The sequence below is a fragment of the Euphorbia lathyris genome, chromosome 6 (genome assembly GCF_963576675.1).
Source record: "Euphorbia lathyris chromosome 6, ddEupLath1.1, whole genome shotgun sequence".
Classification (NCBI taxonomy): domain Eukaryota; kingdom Viridiplantae; phylum Streptophyta; class Magnoliopsida; order Malpighiales; family Euphorbiaceae; genus Euphorbia; species Euphorbia lathyris.
In genome coordinates this window covers 1625008-1647850 of record NC_088915.1, presented here as the reverse complement: position 1 = coordinate 1647850, position 22843 = coordinate 1625008, and the positions used below count along the sequence as shown (strand labels likewise).

The 22843-nt window shown below is 36.2% G+C and overlaps 1 long non-coding RNA gene across 1 annotated transcript; it reads left to right on the top strand.

Annotated features, from left to right (window-relative positions):
* Positions 1–10594: 10594 nt before the first annotated feature.
* On the top strand, positions 10595–12858 carry LOC136232205 (uncharacterized). Its single transcript, XR_010690394.1, has 3 exons — positions 10595–10899; positions 12294–12425; positions 12747–12858. It is a non-coding gene; the product is annotated as an uncharacterized lncRNA (long non-coding RNA).
* The last annotated feature ends 9985 nt before the right edge of the window (positions 12859–22843 follow it).

Sequence of the window (22843 nt, the reverse complement as noted above, 5' to 3'; positions counted from 1 at the left end):
ATGTTGGCTCCATGCCCCTCCAGTATTTGACGCCATTTAACTCTAATGGTTCCCCATCATCCCGATATCCTTGTTTACCATCTGCACATTCTTGAAGAAAGGAGATTTGGATGCCAAAGAAACACCGAGCTGGATGGTGTGGACTACTGGATGGGCATAGAACCATTCTTGAAGAACAGAATGATTACTGATTACAAATGTACTTGGTAATCAATCTGATCTTCAATGTTGGCTCCATGCCCCTCCAGTACTCCACTCCATCCATCCAGCTCCAGCGTTTCTTTAGCATCAAAATCTCCTTTCTAATCGCGCATCACACCCCCCTTGTACGCTATATGTATATTTAAGTGGATCATAACATGCTATAACAAAGTAGTCAACTTATTCGTTTATGTCTATTAAATTGAATCAATTCTACTTCTTAACACATAACATGCTAAATTTATATGAAACATATGTCTATTCTTGAATCAGATACTTCATAAACAGAACATAAAACAAGCCAACATGCTTCACACATAGATACATAACACATAACATGCTAAATTGACATGAAACATATGTCTCATCAGCATAACTCATGTTAAAATAGAAAAGAATCAGACAAGTTCATCATTTTCAGCTTTAAGAGTATGCATGATCAGCTACCTTCCTAAACATAATATCAAGTTCATATGCTGATAACATCGAAAACCCATCAACATTCTGAATGATTTCAATCAGATAACAAGTCAAGTGGAAGGTATATTGTAAACTTATCTCATCACCATCCTGAATGGTTTCATAACATTTTCAGCTTTAAGAGTATGCCTAGCATGTTATAACAAATAGACAACTTATTCGTGCATGTCTAAAACTTGTTCTCATAGCATCATAAAGCCACCATTATGTACATCCCACTTGGATTGTAGAGTTCATGATCAAGTTAGCATGGTGATGAAGTGTATGAGACTGTCACCGCAAGCTTAGTCATAAACTTGTGTTGTTAGAATCATACAACTTCATCACCATGTTAAACACTTTTCCATAAGCATAACAAGCCAAGTGTATGATACATAGTAATGGAGATTTATGAGTATGCCTAACATGCTATAACAAGTAGACAACTTATTCAAGCAGACATGTATATTCAAGTGAACATGCTATAACAAGCATACAACTTATTCCTTACTTATCATCATAGGTCATGTTCAAATAAAAAAGAGAATGGTTATATATATCTTATCATTTGCAAGCCATATCAGTACATGCAATTAGCCTAAATTTACCCTTTAATACTTGCTTCATACATGCTCAATGACTCTTTTACAATGTTCCTCTAATACTTGATGCATGATTAATAAGCTACATGCCCAAATGAACAATCGTACACATACTCATACAGAACCTCAAACATAAACATCAACAGAACATCAAACATAAACATGTTTTATACACATACACATACACATACACATACTCAATCACTTCTATCAGTATAACTCATAGGTGTAAGAGTGTTGCCAATCACAATGAATATTCAAAGATTTAGAGTATGCCTAATCAGTTATATCTAACCAATCAATTCATACCAATCATTTCATCATCACCCACAACATCATACATATATGTAATCCTTCAGTTCAAACCCACATAACAATATATATATATATATGTATACTCAAAATCAGGCTAGTTTCCTAAATCAATGAGTTCTATGTTCATATACATACACATACTCATTCAGATAACAATCCAAGTGGAAGATATATTGCAAACCTATCTCAGCAGCACCACCCACAACAACATCATACATGCAACCAATCAGTTCAAACCAACATAACAACAATATATATTCAATAAGTTAAAGAAATCTTCCCATATGCTAAACACAAGAACTGAATGACAACATCTTCAGTCAGCCTTCACATATAGCATTTTTACTATCCCTGCAAATATTATGTTCAAATAAAAAGAAATTAGAACATCTTCAGCAACCGGCACTGTATTGCCCTAGGTAAAAAAAAATAATGACCCAAGAATTTCAGCGGTGAATCTAACAATGAATACAATAAAATCAGTATCTAAGCGAGAGATCTAACCCTTTAAATCATAGCTTTGAAATCAATAAATCCTTATTCCAACTGCTGAAATCGACATATACAAAAGTAAATCAGATGAGGAAAAGAGAGAGTAAGGAACAACAAAAATCAATAGATACTTACCAGTACCGTGTTTATAGCTCAGCCAGTGATTGCATGTTCAAATCAGCCATGGAGTTAGAGAGGGATGAGAGGGATGAAGCTCTTGCGTAACCTAAACTGGGGTTTGGGATTAGAAAGAGGGTTTATATATCAGCTGAAATTCTAGTAAAAAAAGAGCGCCTAAAATTTAGGGATTGGCCGCGTAAGTGAAATTTCATTTGCTGCTTTTTTGTTTTCGCCAAACAATGACATTCATTTATTAGAAGTGTCATCTGTTGAGTAAGTGAAATTTAACGAAAACGCGCGTTTTCTTTGGATGACGGGATTATGTAATAGTAATGTCATCTGAGAATCGAGCGCATTTTTTATTTCGCTTTCAGATGACATACAGCTAAAATACTGTCACGAAAAATATTCACACGACACTAAAACAAATGTCTGTCATGTACCTTGTGTCATGTGAAAGGGAAAATGGCATAGTATTTTCTGATTAATATTATTAGCTTTTATGGTATTATATTGTGTAAGGGTTGATTTAAAAAATTTATACAAGCATCGATGCTGGAAGTTGCTCAAAGTTATAATTTTACTTCGAAAAGTTCTTTATCAAACATAGACCTTATAAATTTTATTTAAACTAAAGATTGATACATCACTCTTGAATTTCTCCAAAAAAATCAATTATCCCCCGTAACTTTTAAAATAGTCAATTTATCCTTGAGTCTGTTTAAAGTATCGTATTAACCTTTTAAAATTTATTTCTCAAAAAAAAAAAAAACCTTTTAAAATTTACATGATGAAATAAATAGTGATTTTGAAATAGTTTGAAAAGTTAAAATGTGTAAGGAACTAATAGATTATTTTAAAAAAATTTAAAAGATAAATAGATAGTTTTATATATATATGTATATAGATTTTAAAGTGTTAATTTGTCAAGTTAAAAAATTTAAAAGGTAAATAGATATTTTTAAAATGTAAATTAGTCAATTTAAAAAGTTCACACAGTATGTAGATTTTTATTTTTCAAATTACATTAACCATTGATTTTTGTTTTTTTAAATAAGTACAAAAGTACAAATGTATTAAGTCTAAATTGATTGTGTAAATAGCCAGAACCCAAAAGGGGGTTGACCATTGGGCTTCCTTCAAACCCTAAATATCCAGACTTTCTTCCATATTGCCTCCGACTTCTTCAACTCCAGCCGCCGCAGCAATTTGTTTCCCTGTTCTCAAGCATATAATGAGAGGTTTGGGTGGGATCTCACCGATCACAAACCATTTTGATTCAGAATTTCCAAACAGTAAAAGGCAAAAAAGAAGATAATGCCGCGATGAGGATTTGGGTATTCCATCTTGAAGACTAAGGCTTTGGTACCCCTAATTCGTTTTTCATTTAGCTGTTTGCTTTCTCTTCTTTCTGGATTTGGGTATTCCACGATGAGGATTCTTCCAGTTTTTACACTTGATATGAACCCAGTTCTTAGTTTTTGTTTAATTTTGATGTGCATATGATTGTATGAGCAAACAATTATTCTTATCTGTTTTCTTGTTTGTTTAATTTTGTATGATGCAACAATTATTCTTATTTGTTTTCTGGCTGACAAAAAATGCAGAAAAAGAAGGCCTGATTTCTACCTACTTTCTTCAAACCAGGAAACCGAATTGAGCAGCCGCCGTACAACCATAGTGATGATTCCCACAGATGACAGGTTTTTTACCATCTTACAATTGTTTATTCCAAATGTCTTGAGGTGTTTGTTGAATTGTAAACCATCACTAGTGGTAGTATTGTATCATTTAATTTGAATATCATCATAGTATACTAAGTTTTATGTTTAATGAATTGTAAATAGTAAATGTTATCTTTAATGAGTAATCCTTTTCATCAAATCTCAAAATAGAATTCGGCAAGCATTCTTTGATAAATTAGCTGATTATATTTGAGAATGGGTGCAGGAAAAGTAATGGTGAAAAACAGAAGTCAACATCTTCCAAAGTAAAAAAAAGGATATTGTAGCACTGATTGCAAAACGTGGCCGGCGAAAACAATAACTATTGGTTGCAAGTAAGTTGAGGTTTAGAATTTCTAATTTCTTGTTTATGTTAACCATTAATTTTTGTTTGGCAACACTTGGTTTTATTGATTGGCTCATTGTATTTTTTGATCGGTTTAGAGGCCTAAATTTATATAAACACCTGCATTTTTATATTTATACATTTGAGCATATATAAAATTTATTATATGTTTTCTTATTTTGTTTTGGTTCCTTTTCTTTATCTAATATAATATCTTTTGGCCTCCTGAAATTGGTTTTTGTGGTCCTTATTGAACTTTGCTGAAATCCACTCTTAGAGGCTTAATAATAATTAAGCAAGATAATGGGACATTCTTAATATTCCGGATGCCAATTGGTTTTTCTCGCGAATTTTAAAGGATCCATAATATATTCAATCTTGTCGTTTCATACTTTAAAAAAAAAGAAACTAACAAGTAATTAAGAAAACGAAGGTGTATTATATACTAGGATTCCTTTTTCAAGCCTAATAATCCCTTTTTCGAGGTCAATCCCTTTTTCTAGTGTCATCTTGGGACCTTCTTATGTATATAGGGGATTCATTTTGAGGAGACCTTAAACTGATTATTTAATGTTCTCAATACTTCCCTTGTTTTTTCTTGCAGTACACTCCAATGGCCTTGCAGGATGTGCTCATAATTCGTCACAATGGTCTGTCAGGTGTACGTTTGCAATGGATGGAGAGAATCTGCATGGGGAAACAAATTGGAGGAAGGAGACCATTGTGCAACTTCAATTGCCAATTTACACCGCAGATGTCCAAATTGTGCTTATGAACTCTGTCTCACTTATTGTCAGCAAATTCCTAAAAGAAGCTTGCAAAGTCATGCTGCAATGGAGTTCGAAAATCCCGAGGATCTAAGTTAGCCATCCAATTTCATATGGAATTCCAATTATGAAGCCGAATGCCAAGCATCCAACATCTGGTCGTACGACTGTTTCCACTCAGTCGCAACATCCTCATCAAGAAGGTTCATCGCCTGCAATGCACCTTCTCCCGAGTTAGCGAAACGGCTAACCCACTAGCAAAAGAAAAACCCCAAAATGAATAAATATCATTTCATTTAGTATAATTTGATAATTGTAAATCAGTTGATTAAAACTTAAATCACTTGCCACTTCGTTGTTCGAGCGAGTATGAATGGTCGGTCCGGGTGCAGGCATCTCCGGCAGTAGCTGAGGGTGTGAATGCAGGTAGTACCACGCCATGTACTGCTCGTCACAGTCCGAAGGAGTCTGTTCTAGAGTGAACCGAGACAATACAAGCATGCCCGCCTCAGGAAACGAGGTCCAAAGATCCTCTGCCATATCGGCGGGCACTTCTACCCGATACTTCAAGCTAGACCAAGGACGTACAGACTTCAACGGCCTCAAGATCAGTCTGGTACGGTCTGCACGTAACCGAGCTGGTGAAGGCATCTCCTCAGCATGTACGGCTCAATCACATCCCTGTAACGTATCCATCCGGCGTATGTCGTCCTAGGGGTATCCGTAATGGCATCAGGACCATACGACATCCACATCACCTAATGACGTATACAACAACATTAACATACAAATAGTACAAGTAATGAATTTGGTTTATTTAATTAAATGGAAATTGTACCTCATCAGCAGTCAATCTATCAAGCCCGGCGCGATATGATCTCAGCCTATCATCACTCTTCTCCAACACTATAGATGGCCACATGCAAGCCCTCGGAAGCTCCGGATCTAATGTAACTCCCTCCCACTGAGGCCTGAAGTATGGGAAGTACTCATAAATCCATGCCTGAAGCAGTGTCAGCTGACAACCCGTGATCTGCCCGCAATCTCCTCTGCTAGCAATACTTAGATGACGGTATAGATATGCTAGTGCAGCTGAGCCCCACGAGAGTCCAATGGCTCCAGCTACCGAGTCATGTACCTCCAACAGACAGGAAAGTCAAATGCGGTCACCAGTCTTGTCCACGAACAATGTGCAACCGAGCATAAGAAATGTCCAAGCTGTAGCCTGTGCATCAAGAATCCGATCTCCTTAACAATACTCCAGGATGGAAGCCGATCGTATACCGTCATTAAAGTAGTGACCGTTTAGCAACTCATCCCGAGTCATACCAAACAACTCCATCACACAAGACTGAAGCTCCTCAATACTCGCCTCAGCAGTCACCATAGCCCCATCGATGGGGATACGCAAAATCTGCCACACATCATGCAACATAATGCTCATCTCACTAAACGGCATGTGCAATGATGACGTGTCTAGCTGCCACCGCTCCATAAAATCCGCAATCAGGGGCGCATCGATGTGGGCATAAATGATACCTGGTAAATGGGACAATCCAGATGACGCAATACGCATCTGGATCTCTCTAGAAGCGCCACCGTGCCATACACACAACTTCCCACGATAGACTAAGCGTGTCTAACACTTGAGGAGGCCCCTATCCTGCCCGCTCCAGATAGCATGGGCAATATGTCCTAGAAAGCTCAGGATCACAACACCATCAGATGGACCCTTAGGAACCAGGGTCTTCACGATCCAGTCATCCTCTCCAGCACTCATCGAGTGCTTGTTGCTACCTGAAATTACAGTAAACTCATTTCAGAATATTCGTATATTTTCTACTAATCACGAATAAATCACATAATAATAACAAAATTTAAAATTCTCACCCAAAGACGACCCTGCTGTAGAAGCAAAACGTCTGTCACGACCCCTCATCACTGTCTAAGGAGGTACTCACACAAAAGAAGCACTCTGAGGAGCCATAGAGTCATCTCCCTCCATCTCCACAGCATCTGCCATCTCCTCACGTCTAACATGCTCGTCGTGTTCAGTCTGTGCCCTCTGGGCATCCCCCATCATCATCTGCTCCATCTGTTGCCTCCAGGCAGAGGCATTCACCACACATGTCCTTATATATCTGTGTCCAAAACAGGCCTCAGCAATATCAGCCTGTAAAACAAAAAAAATAAATATATAAGCAAATAACGCATTTTTTTTAATATACTCAATTTATCATTTTTTAAGTTTTTTTAATAATTTGAGCCTGCCCACGGGCGGCCCGAATTAATTTATTTTTGAAAAAAATTTGTTTCGGACCCGATTTGGCCTAAACGGAACAGTTTGTCTGTTTGGCTGTAGGACAGAATAGTTGCGGCGAGCAGGTCGGCCCCAGGGCCGACCTGTCCGCCGCAATCGTCTGACCCTTCGACCAAACGGACAGCGCGTTCCGTTTGGCCGTAGGGCCAAACGGATGCGCCGTTCGTTCCACCATTACGTGGAACGCTGCACCAAGTTCCACCATACGGTGGAACTGGTGCGCCACTCGTTCCACCACGAGTGCGCCATGCTTTCCACCGTAAGCCGATGTCATTGCCACCACGGGTAAACGGACAGTTCGTCCGTTCCGTCCGTGGTGGCAACGACATCAGCGGCCCGTTTAGTACAAAAAAAAGGGTTCCGCCTCCGATTTCGGAGGCGGAACCCGTGATTTCGGATAATTTTTAAAAATTAAAACTTACCGGAACCTTTATGAAGCCTTTCCCCTTTCCTTCCTTTGGCGGCATGTAGTTTTAGGTCGGGTTTTTTGAAAAGCTAAAAAACTAGAGAGGATTTGAGATTTTTTAGCTTTTGGTTTGAAAATTGTGAGGAGGACATAAATGTCAAAAGGGTGCGGTGGAAAGTATAACTGTTTCGGTATATAGCAGTTCACTTTCAACAATGACTTCTTGCTCTAAAAACAATAATCTGTTTCAAGAAGATCAAACACCTCAGTTTTTCAAGTTCATTCCTGCTGATTCTATACATCAATACCAGCTGGTTAGAATTTAATTGTCTTCTTCTTCTCAATTTACTCATTGAATATTAATCATATAAAATTAAATAGGAAATTCCAAGAGAGTTTGTGAAACGTTTTGGAGGATAAAATTAAATAGGGACATAATAATATGCAAGCGTCGCAATTTAGAGACGATATTTTAGCTAACATAAAGCCATTTTTATATAGCCAAATGTAGACATTTTTTTTGTCTAAATGTCGTCAATTTGGAGACGCTGATAAATTAAAGTGTTGCTGTATTCAAGACGCTACCAGTATTTTGTTATGCGAAATAATGACATAACAAATATTATGTGTCGTTCACTTTGCGATGCTTTGTTAAAACGTAGTGAAAATTTCTGAAATTAAAAATAAATAATATAAAAAAAATTCATGATGCTCAAAATTTAAGCGTACACTTGTATACAGTATATCGTCAGACGGAATTTATCCACACAATGTTTTATGCGTCGTTAAAATTAAGGACACACGATTTAATGACGTTTGTAACGATGCTTTGAAAAGCGTGGGTAAGCATTTAGGGACGTCGAAAAGCGTCGTTACATCTTGAATTTTAGGGTCGTAATAGGGCTTTTGTTTTTGTAGTGGCAGCACAAAGCTTAGAGAAGAACTCATATAAATCTCTTTAACATAAACAAAATCATGATCAAGTAACTCCTTCTCCATCAATCTCTCTCTGGGATCTCTCCTTAAACACTTGTTCAAAAAATCCTTATTTTTCTCTAATAACCAAGTCAAAAATTCAGGCATCTCGTTGAAGGATCGTATTTTAAATAAAGCCAAAATCGGATCATCAATATACTTTGACCATATGATTTTACCTATCACCATTTTTATAATTCTTCATACGGGTACGCTAAAGCAATCATTCATCGAGACGTGAAATCAACAAATATTTTTCTCGATGAGAATCTAATGTCCAAGTTGATGATTTCAGACCTTCAAAGACCGGAGCAGAAATTGATCAAACCTTGTGAGTACAGCCGTAAAGTGAAGTTTCTCTTGATGATTTCAGTTAGGGGTTTCTCAAGAGGAATCCCTTTGATTCACACTCTTGCAACGTCTCTACTGGATTTTGGGGAACATCAACTTTATGATGTATGCTAGAAGGCATTTACCGCTGGTTATGAATAAAATGTAGTTCAATTGCCTCAGCTTTGTTCGTTGGTGTTGATACATTCAATGGATCCACAACATCTAAAGCCTGTTTGCCTTTTGAGGACGCTACTTGTAGGCGTTTAGTTATGTTAGAGGATGTTTTGCTCAATCTATGTTTAAATGTGCAAATTCTTATCAAAGTTTGCTATTTTTGTTTCATAAACATATTTAATATTTTCTTTTAACAAATAAGCAAAAGAACTCGGGTCACTATTCAACAAACCAGTTCAGCTCGGACTGGACTCATGTCGGTTCCTTGTTCGACTGACCAAACCCACTACAAGAAAAACTGTAATTAGAGATCGATATTTGCAACCGAATTGAAGTCGGTTGCAATATTGCAACCAAGGTAGTTGCAAAGCCCATCCTGCGGTTGCCAAGTTGAGAATCTCATTTGTCAAATACATTTGAGACTTGAACACGGTTTCAAAGTTCTTATGGTTGCAAACTTTGCAACCGAATGGTCTCAAAATATATTTTGTGGCTGCAAATTTTTAAGGCCATTTAGGGACTTCCATATATAATATATACTTGGATATTTGAATTATATTTTGAGTGAAATTAAATAGGAAAGAAAGGAGAGAGAAAGAAATGCTGGTAATATATTTTTAAACAAAAGAAAAATATAAAATTATATTTTAATATTTAAAATAATAGTTTTTAAGTATAAAATAAATTTAAGGGGGTAAGTTGCAAAAATACGTCTAACGTCTACATCCATGAGCAATTTTATCTCAATCGTTCAAAATGGTGCAATTTTACCACTAACATTGGTTATGAAGAGCAATTTTACTCATAAAGTTGGCAAATTGGGTCAATTTGATAGATAATTCATCAAACTGTATTATCGATCATAAATCTTATTATCTACACTTCATATGTGCGTCATTTTATCATTTATTAGTAACAATTCATAAACATATGATTAGACATAAAAAAAAAATTAAAAATTATATTGTCTTTTGTATGAGATGGATAAAGATAAATATTTCTCCGAATTTATAAATATTAAACTGCAATTCTATTATTAAATCACAAAAATATGAAATCTTTTCACACAAGTTGGATTTGGTATTAAATTGAACCTAAGAATACATTATATATTTATTTGGAAACTACATTATGAAATTTAGCCAACGAATAGAATTCATCGACTAAGACTATAAAACACAATTCAAATACATAAAGTAATAAACATGTATATTTGAATTAAATTAATGAGTCTAAATATAAGTGAGGAATGAAGAAATCAAATTAGCATTATTTTACCAAGCCCATTAAGAAATAAAGGTTAAATAGGCCCGATGTATCCATTTGGTCCATTTTAGGGATTTATATTTGTGCTATGGAGAAATTAGAGATTAGCCCTAATTACATTTGTTGTCTGCCTCCACCTTCTCTCCCATCTTCCACTTCTTGCATCATTGTCCTCCTGGAACCCTTGAAAACACGAGTTCTAGGTTTGTTTCACTTCGGTTTCTCTTTAATCAATCTCCCTCTACTTCTCCTAGATGGGTTCTATGGCTTTGTTTCGTTCCAATCAGACCTCTAAGGGTTCTGTCGGACAACTTCGGCTTTCGAACGCCTGCCGGTTTACTCCGATGATGTCCTTGGCTGCTTGAAGGTGTCTAGCTGGCCTCTATCCCTACTTGCAAGGTAAGACTAAGGTTTGCTCTTTCCTCTCATTCTACACGCTCTTCTTCGACTTCGGGTTTTTTTTTTCTTTCGGGTTCTTGCGAGTTCTAAGAACTCCTAGAGATGCAAAGGGTATTATGTGTCTTTTGGCTTGAGCTGGTTGTTTGGCTATATTTGTTTGGATTTGGGATGGTTATTGTGATGTTCATGGAGTTTTGTGATTTCTCACCCTGTTCTAGTCAATCATTTTTTTCGGAGTTCTAGAGCTTCTCATTCTCTTTAATGGAGGCTGTGAGGGAGGTCAGTCTCAGTCTTACTCTTATTTTGTCCTTTTCATTGACTCTTAATTGTTTATTTCTAGGGTTTCTGTTATCATAAATAAGTTGTATTAGCGTTTGAAGTGTTTGATGAAGTGTTTGATGTTGGCATTGAAGCATTCATTTTGTTTGAAGTGTTTTTAGTTTCGTCTATGGTAAGTGGTTTTCATTGTGCTTCTGTTGTTACCTTTTCCTGTTGTGCGAAAAGTTGAGGTTTGCTGAAAAGTTGAGGTTGAGAAGAGCTAATAACTTACTGGTTAGGTCATTTTCATTATGGTGTTACTTATGGTGGAGTCTCTATTTTAAATGCTAAAATGTTGGCTAGAGTCCTGATGAAGTCTTGAACTTAGCTTTTGATATTATAGTTTTAAATGATAATTACAATTGTATTTTTGGTTATCATCAGTTACCTGCAAATTAGTTATGCCTTTTGGGTTAATAGATAATTGTTTCTGATTTTGGGGTTAGTGTAGATAATTGGTTCTGCCTTTTGGGGTTAAAAGGCTAAGTAACGATGCCCTGTCTCGTGCTTTAAGTTCATATCTTAGGATGGATATAGAAAAATTCATATAACATCTATTCATGCAACTTTGAGGAGTAAAGTATAATTTATGCCATATTTTTATAAATAGTTCTTTGAGTCAATTCATGTTATTAATATGTAATGTTACTAGTTAAGTGATAATTTTTCATCATTGTAAAATCATCTCTTCATGTATTTGCAAATAGGATCTTCTATTAAAATGGATATTCATTTATGCAATTTCACCTAAGGTGTATTACTGTGGTTCCTGGACATGAGTAGGATTTCTGCTTGAAGTGGCCATATGTAGGATTGCTAACTCCCGATCAATTCCTCTTGAGGAAGCCATTGATTTTCATGTTTAGGATTAGCTCTATAAGATGGGCACATGTTTGGAATGATTTTCTTAACAACACCTTCTGCTATTTAAAAGTGGAGCAAGTGATGGTATTTAAATTCATATGAATAGCTAAACTTGAATTCATTGAACACTAAATAAGTTGCAGAGGGCTTTTTATAGTTTTTAAATTCATGTTTGGAATGTTCCTAATGTTACTTATTCTACTGTTTTGCAGGCCATCCTTGGATTCAGTTCAGGTCAGTTCAAGTAGATGGCACTGCTCTTGTGACCCTCTTGAAGTTGAATACAGCTGCTCAGATCCTCTAATTTTACTAGTCCATTGAAGATTGTTGATACAGTTTATAATGTAAGTATTGATAAAAAAAATGTCATTTAACACTTAAATTCAATGCATAAAAAACAGAGTGCACTTATGAGGATTTTTAAAATTTTTGTAGTTCGGAAAACTGTACAACAACAACAACAACAAAGTCTTAGCCCCGAAATGGTTCGGGGTCGGCTAACATGAACTATCATATAAAACCGTGAAAAGTTCGGAAAACTGTATCGAATTATAAATCCTATAGAACACACTCTAGACTCTCGTGATTGAAGAAAATTGAATGTAATTGTGATTATGTTTAGATTGATTTATCATGTTTTTTTTGTTCATTTGGTTTTCGTTCAGGTGAGAAAATTTCAACCGTTCTGCTTCCCACATCATGCATGATGAATGTGCACCCTCGAGCAGATCATGTGCCTTACCCAAGAGACCGATTTCTCAACATTTACTTGTATGGATACAAGCAACAATTATTTGTATTTAATTTAGTTTATATATAACTTTAATTTTTTTTACACCAATGTGTAACTTTAAAATTTTTTTAGCGAATGTATAACTTGAATTATTACGCATTAATAAGTTTTATATAATTTATATTTTCTGTTTTATTATGGAATTTCTGAAATGGTTATATGATGTTAGTTTAGTAAAATTGTAGAAATAATATTTTAAGATATATATATATATTAGCAGACATAAAGCAATAAATTTAACAACCAGATTACTTGTGACCAAAAGTTAGTTTGTAACCATAATAGATTTGCAAAATTGTTCATTGATTTGTAACTGACATATGGTTGCAAGTGATCGGTTTCTAATTTTGCCACCAAATTAGCTACTGAAATGGTGGTTGCAAACATTGCAACCGAGAAGCTTGATATGGTATCAAAGTTTTAGCAACCTTGCAATTACCAACCGATCCAGTTTGGTTGCTAAATATGCAATACTGGTTGGTAAATAGTGTTAGCAACCAATTTAGCAACCAGATTTTTGGTTGCTAATTACCGTTTTTCTTATAGTGACCAACCGGTCCGAGTTTTATAACATTGGGAACAATCAAAGCTATCACCATTTCTATAATTGTGCAACATAATATCATACACATGAGCCAGAAATCCTTGTTCCTCTCGTCATGCAACCACAGTGTACATATCTAGCACATCCTAAATCAGCAAATTATCAATTTTTGTGTGTAAATAATCTAAGCAGTAATGATATTTCTTGTGTATGATATTTCTTTAATTTTCAGATTTAATTATTTCATAAATGAATAATTAATTTTTAAACACAAGAAATATCATTGAATGCTTAAATTATTTACACAGAAAACGATTACCACATTGTGATATTCAGGGCTAGAACATTCTTATAACTAAAAGGGAGAAAAAATTGATAATTTTAGCTATGCTAGATTTGTAGAAGTAGATGTTTTCTCCGGTACAACTACATTTGTGTGGTTCATGAGCGGGCATTAGGTTGCACAATTATATAAATGGTGATAGGAAAAATCTCATGGTCAGAGTATACTAATGATCCAGTTTTGGCTTTACTTATAATTGGATTCTTATATATAGGACATGCCTGAATTTCCAATGTGGTTACAATAGAAAGGGAAGGATTTTTTGAGCAAGTGTTTTTAAGAGATCAGAGCGCGATAGACAGTGAAGGAGTTGCTTGATCATCATTTTGTTGATGTTAAACAGATGAGTATGAGTTCTGCTCCAAGCTGTTGTTGGATCAGGATTTCTCTGATTCCATAGATGGATTAGAAAATCCTAATCAAGATTTTCAAATCGAAGATTTATCAAATTTGAAGTTTCCGAATCAGAATTATCTGACTGAAAGGATGAAGGGAGTGATTGATCGAGTTTGAATTGGGGTGAAGAATGCATTATTGAGGAAGATGAGAAATCAATGGAAGACATAGATGATATAGAATCTGCATTCATCAATTGTCAATTATTAAGAGCTTGAACTTGATCAAGATTGTTAATGAATTTTAGTGAAAAGCAGAGCATGATTAATGAAAACAATTTTAGTATTTGTGATCTTGTATTAGATGTAATCTCATTTTATAGAGAATATATGTAGTAAGAGTAGAACTCTAATTCCCTTTCCTCTTCACCCTTGTCCTCTGAAACCATTTTGGCAAACTAAGCAATTCTTTCAAACTATTTCTGACAAGTAAGTCCACCTTAGAAGGCTTTTATGCCCACATAAATGCATACATTGACAACCATGTTTCTTTCTCGGATGTCGCATTTTTTACATATATTTTTTACAAGAGGAATATTCTCACTCACGTCATATTATTGTGTTGAGTTTTTTTATGTGCAAAATTTTGACAATAGCCTAAACCCTAAACCCTCCACTGCTCCTCCCTAACAATAGCATGTAGAATAAACTAACAAAAAATAGATAATAAGCATAGCATTCATATATATAAACATATCATTCATTTAATATCATATGCAAACAGGAGATCACTGGGACATCATGATGGTCGAGGCGTTATTAGTGCTTCATTGCATTCATGACTTGGATCATGTCAGGGATTTGGGAAGCAAAGATCTGAAAGAAAAGAGACAAATAAATGGAAAAAGAACACAAAGAAAGGGGATCTAGGAAGATTTGGTCCTCAAAGTACCGAATGTAAGGCGCCTCAAAAATGTTTATAAGGAAGATGTACCGCTCGAAGGTGGTAGTTAGTGAGCCGAGGGTGCACCACTCCATAGCACCAGCCATGCCCGCAGGAGGACCTCTTAAACTGCCAAACATAGCATGACCTCCACAAGATCAGTCTCCGACCCTATCTACCTCTTCTTCCATCGAGGTTAAAAAAGGGAATACACTCAAGTCACTAATAATAAGGTAAAAGATATGTGTATGAATAATGTAGGTACCACTCACTATATTAGTGGCAACAAAAGGAAAGACTGTGAAAGGCTCTACAATGGGAGCTGTGATCCTAGGCCGAGCAGGGAGAAGTCTCCTACGGGAGGCAGGATAAGCACCACCGTCCACACTAGAGATCTCCATGCCAATCCGGTAGATACCAAGATTGATCCCTCCCACAAGCCCGAATATCAACAACATATCCCAAGGAAGCGACATCATATGATGTAGATCTCTAGGCTTCTGGGAAGGATGATCTTGGTCTCTACGGGTTTAGTGTGAAAATCTCCATTGTGGAGGGTGCTTATCATGCCTTCTGTAGGAGCCTTCTCCATACTCGATAGAGGATCATGGCTCCCATTCCAGAACCTTTGGTTGACCAGTTGCCGCTAATAGGATGAGTGGTATTGCATTAATCAGACACATACACATATATTTTACCTCATTAGAGCATCCCTTTTTTTTTGTCCTCGGGTGAAGATGAGGAAGACAAGGCCGTTCACAGGCTGATCTGGTGGAGGTTGTGGTATGTCTGGCAGTTCAAGAGGTCCTCCTGCAGTAATGGGTGGTGCTCCGAAGAGTTGCGCCCTAGGCTCACTAGTTACCACCTTTGAGTGACACATGTCCCATATGAACATTTTAGGGGTTCCCTACACTTGTTACTTTGAGGGAGACCCAACCTACGAGGTTGAGTTTTCTCCTCCCAGCACCACTCATGTAAGTATTAACTTTCCTCTCTCTCTAGACCATTGTTCTTCACATTTGTTTTCTGCTATTTGTCTCATTTCTGGCTAAATGTACACTGAAAAGTTTTCCGAGTTGGGGATGCATCCTCAAAGATTTTCACATCCTATAGTACTCAGATTTGGATGCATGTCTGACCACAATATATTAAATGAAATCTAGAAATGGAAGAAGATGTAGATGAAAGAAAATATGAACTTTAATATAATAGTATATTGAGAACACAAGGTGAATAGAAAGCAAAGTCGAGTTTTGCAAGGTCTAAACTATGGGTTAGTTTAACCCTTGCTATAATAAAAAAAGAACTAGATCTGAAATGAATAAAATAATTTATAACCACCAATGCAATTGAAAGCTAAAGATAATGAAAATGAGCTACACATGATGTAAAAATGGTGTTTGGAGCATAGACCTACAAACTAGCAAAGCTCCCTATTTATAGGAGTTTTGGGACTCTTATTTATATAAAAACCACCTAAAATGTCTAGCTTGTCTTTAATATTGATGCTTTATCTTGCCATAATTGATTTGGAAATAATTAAGGAAGGTTTTGGAGTCTTTTTAAGCATATTTATATGTCCCCAACCTTTAAGGATTCTTCTTTTTCTTGCTATAATTGATTTAGAATTTAGTAAGGAAGGTTTTGAAGTTTTTAGGCAGATTTTAGTTTTTCTTCTTATTCTAGAATTACAGTCAGCTGGTCGAGCAGTCTATTGGAAGATTTATCTAATTACTTTGTTTTATTTCCAAAAACACCTCAAATCACTCAAAACTCCATTCAATAGAAGAATAAAGTAAAATACACTAACAACTAGGGACAAACATTGACAAACCACTAAAAAATAACATAAAACAATGAGTTAAAATATTATATAAATGGTTATAACAACTTGGTCACATTTTGAACATTCCTTGTCTTGAAGGAAGTGTTAGATTCAAAATAAAATTTGAAATCAAACAAGCCATGTAGCTTATAACTTTGATAAGACTTATTTCACTGACATTCAATAATCTCAACTTATGTAAATCATACGACATAGATGAACTTTAACAAAATAAGGTTTTCTCAAAAGTATTACATTATTCAATACATCCCATATTTGAAAGTATGAACTAGTGTACAACCTCATAAGGTGATATCTCAAGGCTTTTGTTTTCTTGTAGCCTTTAATCTTTACTTTTCACTAAAGGTTTAAAATTTAACACTCAATTCATAACAAGTATTATGATAAGTAATGGCGTTTAGTTCTTAGTCTCTATCACTTGCTAGTCTAACCAAAATATAATCAAAAGGTCTTTTTCATGGGTTCTAAAGAAGGTTTAGTTTAGGTATTAATGAGGAAAATATTTGGCTAAATGGAAAATATTATAATACTGTGTATAATTTAGAGTAAAAAAGTGTGATTTTTCTTTTATGAAATAAGAGAGAAAGTTATTTTTTCTTGGACTTTTTAGGATTTTGTGTTTTTTAGAAAGTAAAGTAAGACTGAACAAAACTATTGACAAACCTAAGGTATTGCTCGCAAGCTATATGGAACTACCCATGGAGATGTACCTACTATATATAGAGAGATGCGAGAAAATTTCCTTCTTGATTAAGATTGTTATCCTTATTGCCGTAATTTTCTCCGGCTACTACCGCAATGTAAGACATTTTTGAAAGAAAGATGGTAGACAACAAACATGAATCAAGTTTGAAGAATGCAAAACCAATGAGAAAGACTAAGATTTTTATGGGGAAATGTATTTGCTCAGATACTATAACAAAATCTCAAGCAAAAACAGAAAAAAGAAGAAGAAAGAGAATTAGATTCAGAGTTGGTTTATAGCCTTACTCTTAGTTTCTCAACTTATTCAGAGCACTCCACATCTTCCATGCATGTGTCTTCTCATCACATATACATGTCCTCCTTCAAGAATTTCTAAATATCCATTGCACTCCACATCTTCCATGTACGTGTCTTTTCATCACAAAACTTCTTCACCACATGTCTACTACTTACCATACCCAAAGCACACCACACCTCTTTCTAATTTGCCTAATAATAATGGACTCAGATTAAAAAACATTAAAACACATTTAACATTTAGTTAAACCATAACAATGATATCATTAGTTAGGTTTTTCTTTCATTAATTATACAACTCAAGACATCCACTTGAATTTGATAGAAGTATGGAGACATGCTGCAATTGGTTCCTATGTGTCAAGTTTACCTCTTCCATTCTAGTCCTCTACAAATCCAATCTATAAGAATGAGATTCCTCATACGCCCATTAGTAATAACATACCAACTTTCCTCATAATAATTTTTTTTGTTGAAAATCTTTGGATAATGGAAGATTGATAAAGTAATCCCTTTACGGCATCCCAATTCCATGATTAAAATGGATGTATATTTGTAAATAAATTTCGAATGTTGATTGAAAAAAGAATCCCTAATTCAACAGAAACCATGAGAAAAAAGAGAGGAGAAAAAGAGGGATGAGAGAGAGTTGCTGAATGTAATTAATAATTAAAGCTTAAGATACCTAAGCGCTTATACTTATCTGAAAAAATTCAATTGCTTTTTTTTACTTTTAGAATATTCATTTTACCAATTTAACTTGTTTAAAACTTATTAATCCTTTTAACAAAGTATATAATTTTTCTGAAAAAGTTTAAATGCTTACACTTTAATCTAGTTTAGGGAGCTAATATTGTTAGAGGATATATCTGTAAATATACATATTAGAATTAGTCTTTGATTTAGTCAGATATTGTTAGCTTGATTTACTCCCTGTATCTTTAGAATTATTTTTGTAACCGATTCTATCTTGTAAAGCTTATTTAAGCACAAACTCTATCAATACCAAATCACTGGAGAATCATGATTGTTTCATGGTATCAGAGCAGTTCTGAGGTTTCACAACTCTGAATTTTAATTTTTCCCTGGGATTTCTCCTTTCAATCGCTCAATTAATTATCTCCATGGTATCACAAATTAACTGCCTCCAATTACCTGTTGTGGAAGACACAGGTTCTGCCTATTTTGAAAGGTCAGAAGTTGGGACATCATGTTGATGCAACTTCTGCACCGCCGCCCAAGAAATTACAAACCCGAGCAGACAATCCGGCCTTCGAAGTTTGGGAGCAAAAGGACCAACAGGTCCTCAGTTTGCTCATCTCTTCTCTTTCATCGGGCGTAATTTCCGAAGTTATTGGGGCTGAAACTGCAGCAGCCGCCTGGGAAAAGCTGGCTAAAGCCTATGCCACTGGATCGAAGTCACAGATCCGTGAATTGAAGAATCGTCTTCATAATTTACGTCAAGAGAACGATGATATTTCTGCCTATCTTTTACGGGCCAAATCTCTCAGTGACGAGCTCTCTGCTCTTCAAAATCCTGTAAGTAACGATGATTTAGTTGGTGCAATTTTGGATGGCCTGAATGATGTTTATCCGCCTTTCACTCGTGCAATAGAAGCTCATCTGGAATCTATTGCGTTTGAAGACTTAACTGGCTTGCTTCATAGTGAGGAGCGACAGCTCTCTCGAATCACAGCTCCATCAAGCTTTACTCCCTCCATTCATTATTCTGCCCGTTCAAACAACAGGCCACGGGGCCGCGGTCGCGGTCAATTTAATTATGGATCCAGTCGGGGTTTCTCTGCCCCAAATAATTATAGTAGAAACAGTTACACAAATTCAGCTCCACTTGATGTCTCCACTCTCACATGTCACAATTGTAAAGGATCGGGACATATTGCTAGATAGTGTCCATCACCAAAATTCAATCGCAATACCAGGGGTTCTCTTAAACCGTCCTCTAATATGGCCACCACCTCCAACCCTTCCTCCACTGATTGGCTCCTAGATTCTGGCGCAACGCATCATTTAACAGCTGATTTGGACAACCTCCATGTTCACACTGAATATGACGGTCCCGAGCAAGTTGTAGTAGGTAATGGATCCACAATTCCTATCTCTCATATTGGTAAATCTGATTTTCCTATTTCCAATATTCCTCTAAAGTTTCGAAATATACTCCATGTTCCTAACACTGTTAATAACCTTCTTTCTGTGTCTTCTCTAACTCAATCAAATTCTATTTCGGTTGAGTTTTTTGCTAATTTCTTTGTCTTGAAGGATTTGGAGACAAAGAAGGAGATATGTCGAGGGGTGAATAAGGATGGACCTTACACACTGTCGCTTCCTTCATCAAGTCAAAATCGCATTAGAGCCTTTAACACTAATCTCTCTTTATGGCATGCCCGTTTGGGTCATGCTCAATTCCCCATTGTTAAGAAAGCAATTGCTTTGAATAAACTTGACTTTGATGATAATAAATGTGCTCCCTTTTGTGATTCATGTTGTGTTAGTAAAGCACATCGCTTACCGTTTCCTGTTTCTACATTCGTTGCTTCTAATCCGTTAGAATTGGTCTGTTCTGATGTTTGGGGCCCTGCTCCAGTTGATTCACATGACAATTATCGCTATTATGTTATTTTCTATGATCATTTTAGCAAATTCTCTTGGCTATTTTTTGTGCGGTATAAATCTGAAATCTTGAGTGTATTCATTAAATTCAGAACATTGGTTGAAAAATATTTTCAACGACCAATTTTAAATTTTCAATCAGATTGGGGGGGGGGGTGAATTTCAGGCTTTAACCAATTATCTTAGTACCAATGGGATCAATCAAAAAGTGTCTTGTCCATACACACCGGAACAAAATGGTTGCGCCGAACGCAAGCATCGCCATATTGTTGAAACGGGTCTTTCATTAATTACTCATGCTAAATTACCTATGATATTTTGGTCTTATGCCTTTGAATGTGCAATGTTTATCATCAACAGATTACCCACCAAAATACTTGATTACCTTAGCCCATATGAAAAATTGTTTGGCAATACACCCGATTATACTTTTTTTCGTACATTTGGTTGTGTTTGCTATCCTTGGCTCCGTCCTTACAATTCAAATAAATTGCTTCCACTTTCTCGTAAATGCATATTCATTGGCTATAGCAAAATACATAAAGGTTATAAATGTTATGACTTGCTTAACAACAAAATCTTTATCTCACGTCATGTGGTTTTCAATGAACAGGAGTTTCCATTTCCTCTGTTAAACAATGAGATGCGCCAGATATCTATGACTGATCTGTCCAATGCTCCGGTCACAATTTCTTTTCCATCAGCACAAGAACCATTTACTGCTATTCCCCCAACAGCTCCACGCCCAAATACAACTTCCTCTAATCCCACTCGCACCATTATTCCATATCATCCCTTACCAAATTTTCGAGAGTTACCAACCTCCACAACAAACAGCCCCCCGCCAGCTTCCAATCAGCCTACTGTCCCTCTACTTGTTGATTTTAGCGGCTATCAACTCTCATCACACCAAAATTTACCCAATGCATCACAAACAGCCCCACCTGAACAGCCCCAACCTTTACAACCCACCCTCATGATTACAAGAACTCAAACGGGTTCGCTTCGTCTAAAAATCTATCAGGCTGTGACTGAAACTGTCACCCCTTCTTGTTATACTAAAGCTATGGAACATCCACAATGGCGTGCAGCTATGAGAGAGGAGTATAATGCACTCATTACCAATGGAACTTGCGAGTTAGTTCCAGAAACCGAAGCCAACAATAAGGTTGGCTGTCTCTGGGTTTTTCGCATCAAACTGAACCCTGATGGATCTGTCAACGGATACAAAGCATGACTCGTTGCCAAAGGATATCATCAACGTCCCAGTCTTGACTATGAGCAAACATATAGTCCGGTTATCAAGCACACAACGATACGTTTACTTCTTTCACTTGCAGTAACAAACTATTGGATGATAAAACAACTCGATATGAGTAACGCATTTTTACATGGCACTTTAGATCAAGCTGTTTTTATGTGTCGACCTCCTGGTTTTACTCACCCGGACTTTCCTCATCATGTTTGCAAATTGAAGAAAAGTCTATACGGTCTTAAGCAGGCCCCCCGTACGTGGCATCGTTGTTTGACAGAGGCTTTGATTTCCCTTGGGTTCGTTTGTAGTAAGGCTGATTGCTCGCTTTACTATCTTCATCATAATGATACGCGTTTGTATTGTCTTTTATATGTTGATGATATCTTGGTAACCGGCAATTCCATTGTGTCTATTGATAACTTGATCAAGCAATTGCAGCAGCGGTTTGCTATTCGGGATCTTGGCAAGCTCTCGTATTTTCTTGGAATTGAAGTGAATTGGGAAAATCATGCTCTTCAAATAAGTCAAAAGAAATACATTTCTGATTTACTCAAAAAATCCAAAATGGATGGCTCCAAAAGCATCTCAACACCAGCTTGCACAAGCACCAAACCCTCTCGAGATTCTGGTGAATCCTATACTGATCCTAAGCTATATCGCACTATTGTTGGTGGATTACAATATGCGACCATCACTCGACCAGATATTAGCAATGCTGTAAATAAAGTTAGCCAATTTATGCATAAGCCAAGTCTTGATCATTGGAAAGCGGTTAAACGAATACTTCGGTATTTAACTGCAACTACAACACATGGAATTCATTTTCATAAGGGTAAAACTCTTGATCTGGTTGGTTATAGTGACGCAGATTGGGGAGGAGACGTTAATGATCGAAAATCTACCTCTAGCTATGCGGTGTTTGTTGGTCCTAATCTTGTATCTTGGCGGTCACATAAGCAAACTACTGTTTCTCGCTCCTCCACCGAAGCTGAATATCGTGCTCTTGCTACTCTTGCTTCTGAAATGCTTTGGTTGAAAAAGCTCATGCATGAAATCGGCATCTCCAATTC